Below are 9,660 nucleotides of genomic sequence, written 5' to 3'. Positions count from 1 at the left end.
AGGCTGAACCCTCTCCCAAAGGAAAGGCTGAACCCTCTCCCAAAGGACAGGCTGAACCTCCCCCAAAGGACAGGCTGAATCTCCCCCAAAGGACAGGCTGAATCTCCCCCAGGAAAGGCTGAATCTCCCCCAGGAAAGGCTGAACCTCCCCCAGGAAAGGCTGAAGGTGGCCGAGCTCTCATCAGCACAAGCCCTGGTCCGAGGTGCAGGCTTTCCCAAGAAGCAGAGCATGCTAGCCTAGCCTATAAGCAGGCTGGAAACAAAGAAAAAACCTTCCAAGGGCACCTCTGGATCCATTTTACAGGAAAACAGAAGATTCCCAGCTGCTGCCCATACCAGGGACCAGAAAGCAAGAGACACGTTCCCATAGGTCCTGCTGAGTTCTCATCAGCACGTGAATCTATAATTTAGAGGAAAAACGTTCAGCCTGGCATATAATCACTGAAAGCTGTCAAATTCCAGCCCATGCAGGGCTTCCTCTGTGGAAATGATCCTGCTCTGGGACCCAGGGACTCCTCAGCAACTTCATGTCACAAAATCAGATGATCCCTTACGCATTGCCTTATCTATCCTACAACAGTAACGAGCTCTGGGACCCCACAGCACATAGAAATGTTGGGCAAAACCCACCAGAATATAAAAGATACAGCCCAGGATCCTTTGGGATTGGGAGTGACATAACAGAGCTGGCACATGGAGCATGTGGGGAAAGAGGTTGTGATGAGGCTGTGGGGGTCAGACTGTGGAAGGCAGAGCCAGCACAGCCCAGTGCCCTCCTCTCCTCTCACACCAAAGGCTCCATTGGGATCAACAAGTCCAGGCCGCTCACCTGGACACCCCCAAACGCTCTCCCATCAGGCAGATTCAGGCTGGCTTTGTGCTTTCCAGGCTGTGGCAAAGCCTCCCTGACACTTCAAAGCAGCACAACCACTGGCACCAAGGATGGAGATTGCTGAGGCTCCACAGCCTGCCTGAGGTGGGAGCAATCCAGGGGTACCACCGTCCTCAGGCAGCGGGAGCACCAGAGGGTGAAAACGAGCAGGTTCACATCCTGGTATTCCAAGAAACTCCTCTCCTCCTCTGAACATAGCCAAAATGAAGTCTGAACATGTAAAGCACCCCAGACTGCCAATCCCAGTTTGCCGAAGGAAATAAAGGGAATGGGATGTCCCATATGGAGACAGGGGTGCAGCCTAGGCACCTCTGGAATGCCCTGCTCCTGCAGTTCAAGGTTAAACACCTCCTTTGCACTGACTTCTGAAACTGCCTCTCTCAGAAGCTGCACCAGGTAATTAGAATCATTATAACTATTATTAGACCATAATATTATTATAGCATTTTTGCTACACTTGACATCTGTTGGCTCATAGATTTAACTGGTACATAAGAAATAACTGTGCAGAGATTTCTTGCAAATGAGCAGCAACATGGAAGACATTACAGCATTCTGCGATAAAGAAGTTAATTTTATGGACATACGCCTGAAATAAAAATTCTAAAATTAAGTTAAACCCTTAAAACCCCTTGTTAAAGGAATTATTTGCGTTTAAAGTAGGCAGCCATTAAGAAAATCCTGAGTTTTCTTCAGATGCTTAAAGGCATATACCTGGCTTGGTATTTTCTTCAGATCAACATATGTATCTTCTTCCCACCTGCTCCAGTGATCCAGAGGTTTCTGGATCATCCTCCCATTTTCCTTTTTGTCTCTCTGCAGCAGGCACTTGAATTATTTGGGCAGAGTCTAACTGCACAGGGAACCGGTATAATCAGGGCTCTTACAACCTGCTGACTGCAAATCCTATAGAATTATCAGCAAGCACACATCTAGAATAAAATACAGCTTCTTGCAGCCCACGAAGCCCAAAGGGCTTTGCAAACTGGGCTTGGGATGCAATTTATCCATCAGTGAGATTCTGCTGTAATCCAGAGTGGAACACAACCTTTCTACCCATATTTAACTACAGCACACAGCCCCCGAGAGACAAGTAAGGAAGAATTCAACAAAAACCACAGGAGCACTTTAGGGAGGCCGGAATTTTCTCCCCTGGAACTGAAATTTGGTCAGGGCACCCACCGAGGTGGTGCCTGCAGGTCCCTCCCAACTCAGGACATTCCATGACTCAACCATCAGGCATGGACCAATACAGGAGAACAAACAGGGCACAGCATCTCCACCCCAGTGATGGTGTCCCTGAGGTACAGCTGGAGGGAACAGCTGTGGACAGGTACCTCAAGTTACCAGCCTGGAGAGGAGGGAGAGATGAACCCCACAGAGGAACCCTGCATTGTCCTTCAATTCAGTGGGGCCCAAATTTCACCCCACAGTGACACCAATGTGCAAAGAAAGATGGAATAGAGGGTGGAAGAGTACTTCAGAAAAGGACCAACCTCTTAAAATTCCAACAGCTGAACCCAGTAGCTCAGTCCTTACAGAACTCAGGGTGGGTAGAGCTGGCCCTGTCTGGGCAGTAACATTCTCTTCAGTGAAATCTATTTCAGCTCAAGGAATTCCTCCTCCTTAAGCAAAATTGGCACTGAGGCAGAGCCCTGGTGGAATGAGGTATCCTGCAACCTCTCCCACAGTGACACTAGTCAGGGATAAAAATGAGTGTCATTAATTTCTCCAGAGCAAGTAATTTTTAATTCTTCCAGAGCAGAGCAACCACACAAGGAACTGGGAATTGCTTGAGGAGAAAAATGTATTTTTACTACCTTAGTCACACATAGACAAGCCCGACTCTCACTGAGGAGAGACCTGTGGACAAACAAAGGGGAGTGGGACTTGCTGGACACAAATTCCTCCCACACATATCCTGCTGCTCAGGGAGTTCTGGGATTGCCTCAGAGCCATCTCAGTCCCAGCGAGCACCAGCAAGAAGCCCCAGGTAAATGAAGTTCTTGAAAGCTCTTGAAAACCATCTGAGCTTTCAGAAACAGAGCACAAATCCCCCTGTACAGAGACCTGCCCATCACACCTCTGATCAGCACAAAGCAGGCTTTTCACTCTATCCATCCAATGCTTTCAAAAACCAGAGGAGCTGGGACTAAGTCTAGGTGAACTCGCCTTAATGAAGCCCAGTGCTCATTACTAACTAAGAAAAAAGAGACCAACCAAAGCAACTCAACCCCACACACTTTAGGGGTAGCTACCAGCAATTCCATGTCACCACAGGAGAAATCCTCGTGTCTGGGCTCTCAGAGCTCAGCCCAGGTCTGCTTCTGTTCATCCTTTTCATTAACGCCTGAACACCAGAGAAAGCACTTTTCTAAAACCTGAAAGGATGCCCAGCAGTTAAGAGCTGGAAGCTCTCTGGAGGTCACGATCGGAATTGATAAACTGAAGGAAAGTTCCCAAAACACCCACAAATCAATAGAAAGAAAAGCCAGGAAAACAATGCAAAGAACTGCACTTGGAAACAGCACAAACAGAGATCGAGCACAAACAGAGGCCAGGGGAAAGTTCTCCAGGTGGGGGGAATGCTGAGGAAAATCAGGGACTAAATGTGCCAGTGCTGTGACTCCACAGCTCCAGCTGTGAGGAGCTAAACATCTCCGTGGTCTGGGAACATAAAATTCCCAATTCTGGGCTCCATGCCAGGTATCACCTCTAAGTCACAGACAGACCAGAGAATCTGGGCAACTAGTGGAGCACACAGCAGTGTAAAACACAGCACCCCATACCACCTGCAGAGGGGTTTCTCCATCCCGCTCCCTCCAGGGCTGGTACCAGCTCTCAGACTTTAACGGGGTTTACAAGAAGGACAACCATCCACTGGGCTCCCCACTCTGTGACAGCAAGAGCTGAACTGGCTGCTCAGTTCGCTGCAAGGGAGAGTTAGACAAGCAGTCAGGGTCTCTGAGACTGGGATTCCATCAGGGCCCAGAGGGAACTGGCCCCTGCCCAGATCTGCACTACCATCCACCACTGCCCAGCCTGGAGCCAAGTATCTCTCACCTGGCTCAGGACACATGGACAAGGAGGCTGCTCCAGCCCTGCATTTCATTTTAGCATCCTCCATCTGGCCACTCCTACAGCAGTGACAGAGCCAAATGAACAGCCTCTTCATCCCCAAAATACAACAGAGCTCCTCATCCCACTGCAGGGGCACCCACACGCTACAGGCACCGAGCACCGTAACCATTTCCATTCACACCTTCATTATCTTTCACAAACGAAGCTCTTCAGCTTCATTTCCCATGCAGGGGGATGGGATGCACCCCTGGGGAAGGGCTTCCCAGCTTCCCTCCTCCCCTCTCACTCCACACAGCCCCACCAACCTCTGGGACTGGCTGGTCCCAGCCCTCCCTACCCCAGACAGGATAATTTGAGGGGCTCATTGCTGAAAGCATTGAAGTAATTGCAACAAGGTGTTCCAAAGCAGGTGAGAGCAACTGATGCCATCAGCACACCAACAGCTTGGGAGAAATCCAGCAAGGGGGTAAGAGCTACAAATCCCATGCAAAAGCAGGGCTTAACTTCCAGGAACATTTAAGATTTCCCAATGACTCGAGGGGATTTGGGGTTTTTCTGAGCTGCCTTGTAAACCGCAGCCAGAATGGATTTGACAAAGCCCTGGTTAGCAGGCACTGTCTCCCTTGGCAGAGCTGCTTCCCAGAGATCCCCAGTGTTGTCTCATTTCTCACTTCAGGTGCTAAGAATATCTGGGTGTTAATAAAAAAATAGCAACTGGCTTTACAGAGAACTTATCAACAAAGCACTGAACAAATCTTAATTAGAGCTGATTCACCTCCCTCACGAGCGTGAGTTAAATGTTCTTTCTCAGAGGGGAACAAGTGGGGAGAGCTGAGGGGGGTTATAAAAGCCACGGAGGGAGTCAGTAGCAGAGAGGATTAGCAGACAGAAAGGCTGACTGTTATCCCTAAATTTATCCCAATAATTCACTGCCTTGCAAATTCTCAAGGTATGGCTGATGTGCTTTCACCTACCCAGCCCAAGTAGGAGCACACAGAGAGAGCTCTGGGGGTGCTGGAAAGTTTTACAGGTGTTTTATTGCTCAGGCTAAAGAAATTCTCAACAGTAAGAACAGAGGTGGTGGTAGCACCAGCACTGCTCTTGTGCTGCTTTTGGGCATGAGGACAGCACTGCAGGTTCAAGGGCTGTTCTGACAACTCATGAGGAATTGTTTCCAGCTGATTTCTTTAAAAGGATCATATCTGTATCCCTTCAAAACTAGTAAATACGTGGTCACACAGCCAGGGATTCCAGCACTACTGTCAGCTGCATTAGCTGCACTCCTACACTAAAGTTTCTGGGATAATATTTTGGGTACTTCCACCGTTTCTGTAAATGCCCTGGAGGCTGCTGAAAAACAACATGGTCCAGGCTGGTCATTTCAAGGCAGGGTTGAGGGAAAGAAAAGACAGAAAAATACAAGTCCATCCCTTAACAATGCTGCTCCCAGAGCACAAATGAATTTAAAGGCTCACACGGAGCAGGGACACTGCGGCAGCACGTTCGGTAAATGACAGGGTGTGTCATCATCTTCTAACGTCCTCCAGAGACTTATCTGCACTTAAAAGGTTCCTGCCAGGGCTGTGCTCGGAGCAGGCTCTTCCACAGACACTCCACCACGGCAATGCCTCTGCACGTTACCCTCCTTTGGCAGGCAAACCCAACAGCGCTGGTGCAGGCAGCTCTGCCTCCGCCCCGCACTGGGACTGGCTCAGTTCTAGCAGCCAAACATCGCAGAATAAATAACTTGCCCGTAAGAAATTGTATCTACAAAACTTGTTAGTGTAAACCCAGCCATGCTGAGAGGCGGCAGCGCCAGTGCTCTGTCAAAGATCACTCCTCGCCCAAGTGTTAGTCAACTACTGAAGTTAAACATTTTCAGGCAGCATTCCAAACAGTGTTTATACACAAAATCCCATTTGCTCAGCATTCGCTCCCCGGCCTCGTGCAACGTGTAATTTTGCGAGTTCTCCAGCCAGAGAGCCATATGCAGGCTTGTACCAAAATAATTAAACAGTTTTAAAATTCAGGCCCTGAAGAAAAATCCATTTTAATGTCCTGGAGCTGCTCCAGCGGTACCAGCACGTTTCTATTCCACAGCTGCCTGGGAGGTCCAGGCAGGACCCAAACTGCGCCTGTTTGGGGGAACTTATGCTTACATACTTATGTTTGAAACGCCTCAGTGTAAGGGATCCCTGTCCTGCCCCAGAGCGTGGGTAAGTGTCACCACAGGGCCCCCAGTGCAGCCCCAGCGGCTGCCTGCCCTGCCCGAGCCCCCGGGGCCGGATACTGCCGTCCCTCACGGCCCGCGCACGTCCGCTCGGAGGCGAAGCGGGGCAGCCCCGGCCCCGTCAAGGCCTCACCGCCGGCTCCGCTCGAACGAGGGCAGCGGCAGCGCAGGGGAGGCAGCGGCCCGTGCCCACAGAGGCCGTGCCCGGGGGCTGTTCCCGGGGGCTGTCCCGGGGCAGGGGCGCGGCCCCTCAGGACCCCGGCGGGACCTCCCGCCCCGACCCCCCCACTCACCGCTCCGCACTGCGCACGCTCCGCCCGGCCCGCCCCGGCCCCGCCCCTTGACCACGCCCCGCCCCTCGACCACGCCCCGCCCAATCAGCACCGCCCCTCCCCTCTCTCCTCCCCTCGGCCCCGCCCCCCGCCCCTCTGTGCCCAATCAGCACCGCCCCTGCCCTCTCTCCTACCCTTGGCCACGCCCCCACCCCTCCACGCCCAATCAGCTCCGTTCTTGACCCCGCCCACCGGCCCCGCCCGCGCCCCGTGAGGCGGTGGCCGTGCTGCCCTGGCAGGACCGTGTCCGGGCCGTGTCCGAGCCGAGCCGTGTCCAGGCCGGGCCTTGTCCCGGGCCTAGCTTTGTCTGGGCCGAGCCTTGTCCCGGGCCGGGTCAGGAGCCGCCCTAGCTGTGGGAACGGCCTGTCCCAGGCAGCGGGCACCGGCCCCGCCGGGGTGTGCAGGCCTGGAGGAGCTCTCCCCTCAGGGAGGGACTGGCTGAGGGACCTTTCTGCGTCGGGTTAGGTTGAGCATCAGGAATTTCTCCCTGGAAAGGGTGGTCAGGCACTGGCAGGGGCTGCCCAGGGAGGTTTGGAGTCCCCACCCTGGAGGTGTCCAAGGAAGGCCTGGCCGTGGCACTGAGTGCTCTGGGCTGGGGGAGAGGGTGGGGATGGGGCACAGGGGGGACTCCGTAGGCTGGGAGGGCTTTTCCAACCACAGTGATTCCTTCCTCGTGGAGCCTAGCCATGATTCCACGTTAGGGAAATTGTGTGGAATAAGCAGCTTTGCTGAACATCCGCTGCTGCCGTTTGGGCTGCTCTGGGACCCTCACCCGTGTGGTGGCACCGGGGCTTGATGGGCTCCAGCAGCCCCAGGAGAGGGGGGGAAACGGGAGGGCAGGGACAGCCCTGAGCCCCCGGCACGGGGGTGCAGCCAGGGAGGAGGGGCTGGGCCAGGGGGGCTTCAGCTGCCCATGTTGGATTGTCCTGAGATGCCCTGGCACCGGTGCTGGGAGAGAAGGGGAGGAAGTTTGGGATGGGTGCTGGAGGACAGGAGGGGATATTTGAAATGTGTGCTGGGGGACAGGAGGGGATATTCACAAGGATCAGGAGATCTTGTTGGCCTCACACCTCACATATCACATCCCTGCCACAGGCTGCTTCAGCACCTTTATTTTTCACATGTTGTGAGGGAGGTCGTGAGGTTTCAGGTAGATACAAGGGTGTCAATTCACAGGCTTGGCACCCCTGGCCCATCCTGAGAATGAGGTGAGAAAGTCAGAAAAGGCACAGGGAATGCTGGGCTGCTGCAGGTGTGACCCCACGACTCCCTGTGCCTTGTTCACTTCCAGCACTGTGCTGATTAAAATCAGATGCCAAAGCACTTCCTGCCCCTCTCCCAGTGTGACTGAATGATGGCATTGCAGAAATGATGGAAAATCCACAGCCAGGAGCTGTGCAACCCTCCCTGGCAAGAGCTGGGCTGTGGCTGAGGAGCATCCCGTGGGATCCACCACACAGCAGCCAAACCCACCCTGCCAGCCCCAAAATTAAACCTGCAATGCTTAATTATCCAGCTGAGGATGCTCAGGGACAGCAGGTGACAACTGAAGGGGTGGCACAGACCCCTGGGCTGGTGCCCCCATGGCTCTGCTCACCTATGTGCTGTGCTTTGCTGCTGGCACCCACAGAGATCCTGGAGGCAGGAGATTGACTGTGAGCAAATCTCAGCTTCCCTTTCGAGTAATTGAATGTTTTCAGTCTTTCCAGGTTGGTTGTAAACACCTCAAAAACATAATCTGGAATCAAATCCCACAAAGCCCATCAGGAGCTTTATTGAGGTTTATGATTTTTGCTGGGGGTTGTGGTTTCTCAGGCAGCAGTGCTTTCTGGCTCCACGTAACTCCTGGCCTTTGCCTTGCCCTATTCCAGCCACTTCCTTCTCCTTCCCCTGGGCTCCAGGCCCTCTGTGCTCCTGGAGCAGTGTTGCCACAGCTCGGGGCATGGCTCCATCTCTGCCCAAACCCTGCTGTCATCTCTCCAGTGGGGCAGGTGAGCTGGATCCAGCTCTGCCCCTTGTTTCTGCCAGCTGGAACAGCACTAATGGGATGATCCCCCATCTCTCTGAAGCCGGGTGATCCCCTTCTTCCAGGCACAGCAATCAAACCCCTCCACACAGCGAGCCCCAGGCTGGCAGCTGGGCAGGACTGGCCTCTGCTTTCAGCCCAGGAGTCAAATGTCAGCTGGAACACAGGGAAGAGGATTTTCTCCCTGGCTGTGGCCAGCCCAGGCGGTTTGGGAAGCCTTGCTGAGATACTCAGTCCATCCACAGAGCAGCAATGCTGCATCCTCAGACAATCCCAGCCTAATCCTGCGTCTGAAACTGCTCCCACATCCAGGAGATGAGGAAACACTCTCTGCATGTGTTATCTTGTGTATCTCAAGTTCTGTTTGATCTGATGGGATGGAGGGTTTTTTTCAAAGGTATTGGAGAAGATGGGTGTGAGAGAGTAATTTAGGGCTGGGAGTAATTTTTCATCAATGTACTTAAAGACAATCACAGCACTAGGAGGGAGGCCTAATTGTGGAGTTGCGTAATTAGTTTTTATTTCACTGCAATTATTCTGTTGGCTACATATAAAGAACATGGCAAAATGCGGCACTTAATTTTAAATCAAGACTTGATTCTCTTTTAGTAGGTAATTGATGTTGATCACATCACTTAGCTGCGACTATAAAATGTGCTATTTAGATTGTAAAAGGCTGGAGAAAAGGACTAAGCAGATAGGTAATTGATGGATTGTGGGCAGCCTTGGTGGGAGGCAGCAGGAATCCATCAGCCTTCAGCTGTCTGTTTGCAGCCACTCCTGGGCTTCCTCAGTGGCCCTGGGGGTTAATGAGCACAGAGCCCTGATCCTGCACCATCCTGGGGAACTGCACTTCATGGAGTTGATTCCTCATGGTAAACTCCTTCCTTCAAGGGCCAGCTTTGCTCAAAGTGGCTGGCCCCTAGTGCAGGGTGGGATTTGGGGATGGTCTCCCTGGCCAGAGCATCCTGCCCAGGTGTGCCAGGTGCTGCCCACTGCCCTGTGCCAGCAGGGACTGCCCGGCGCTGCTGTGAGCTCAGAGCGTTCCCAAACACCAGGAACTGGCACCTCTGTCTTCCCTCATCACAGAATCCCAGAA

At 52.9% G+C, this 9,660-nt stretch overlaps 1 long non-coding RNA gene across 1 annotated transcript in view; it reads right to left on the bottom strand.

Annotated features, from left to right (window-relative positions):
- The window catches only part of LOC113940342, a 6,001-nt gene extending 3,419 nt beyond the window's left edge, over nucleotides 1-2,582 (bottom strand). Inside the window, exons 1-2 of the long non-coding RNA XR_003525430.1 lie at nucleotides 2,389-2,582; nucleotides 286-400 (exon numbers count right to left, since the gene is read on the bottom strand). This is a non-coding gene — a long non-coding RNA (uncharacterized LOC113940342). The remainder of the gene's footprint in view (nucleotides 1-285; nucleotides 401-2,388) is intronic.
- Nucleotides 2,583-9,660: the final 7,078 nt, after the last annotated feature.

This window comes from Corapipo altera, unplaced genomic scaffold, assembly GCF_003945725.1.
Source record: "Corapipo altera isolate COAL_440 unplaced genomic scaffold, ASM394572v1 60969, whole genome shotgun sequence".
In the NCBI taxonomy this organism is placed as follows: domain Eukaryota; kingdom Metazoa; phylum Chordata; class Aves; order Passeriformes; family Pipridae; genus Corapipo; species Corapipo altera.
Note: the sequence above shows the minus strand (reverse complement) of the source record. Positions and strands in the feature narration are given on the sequence as shown.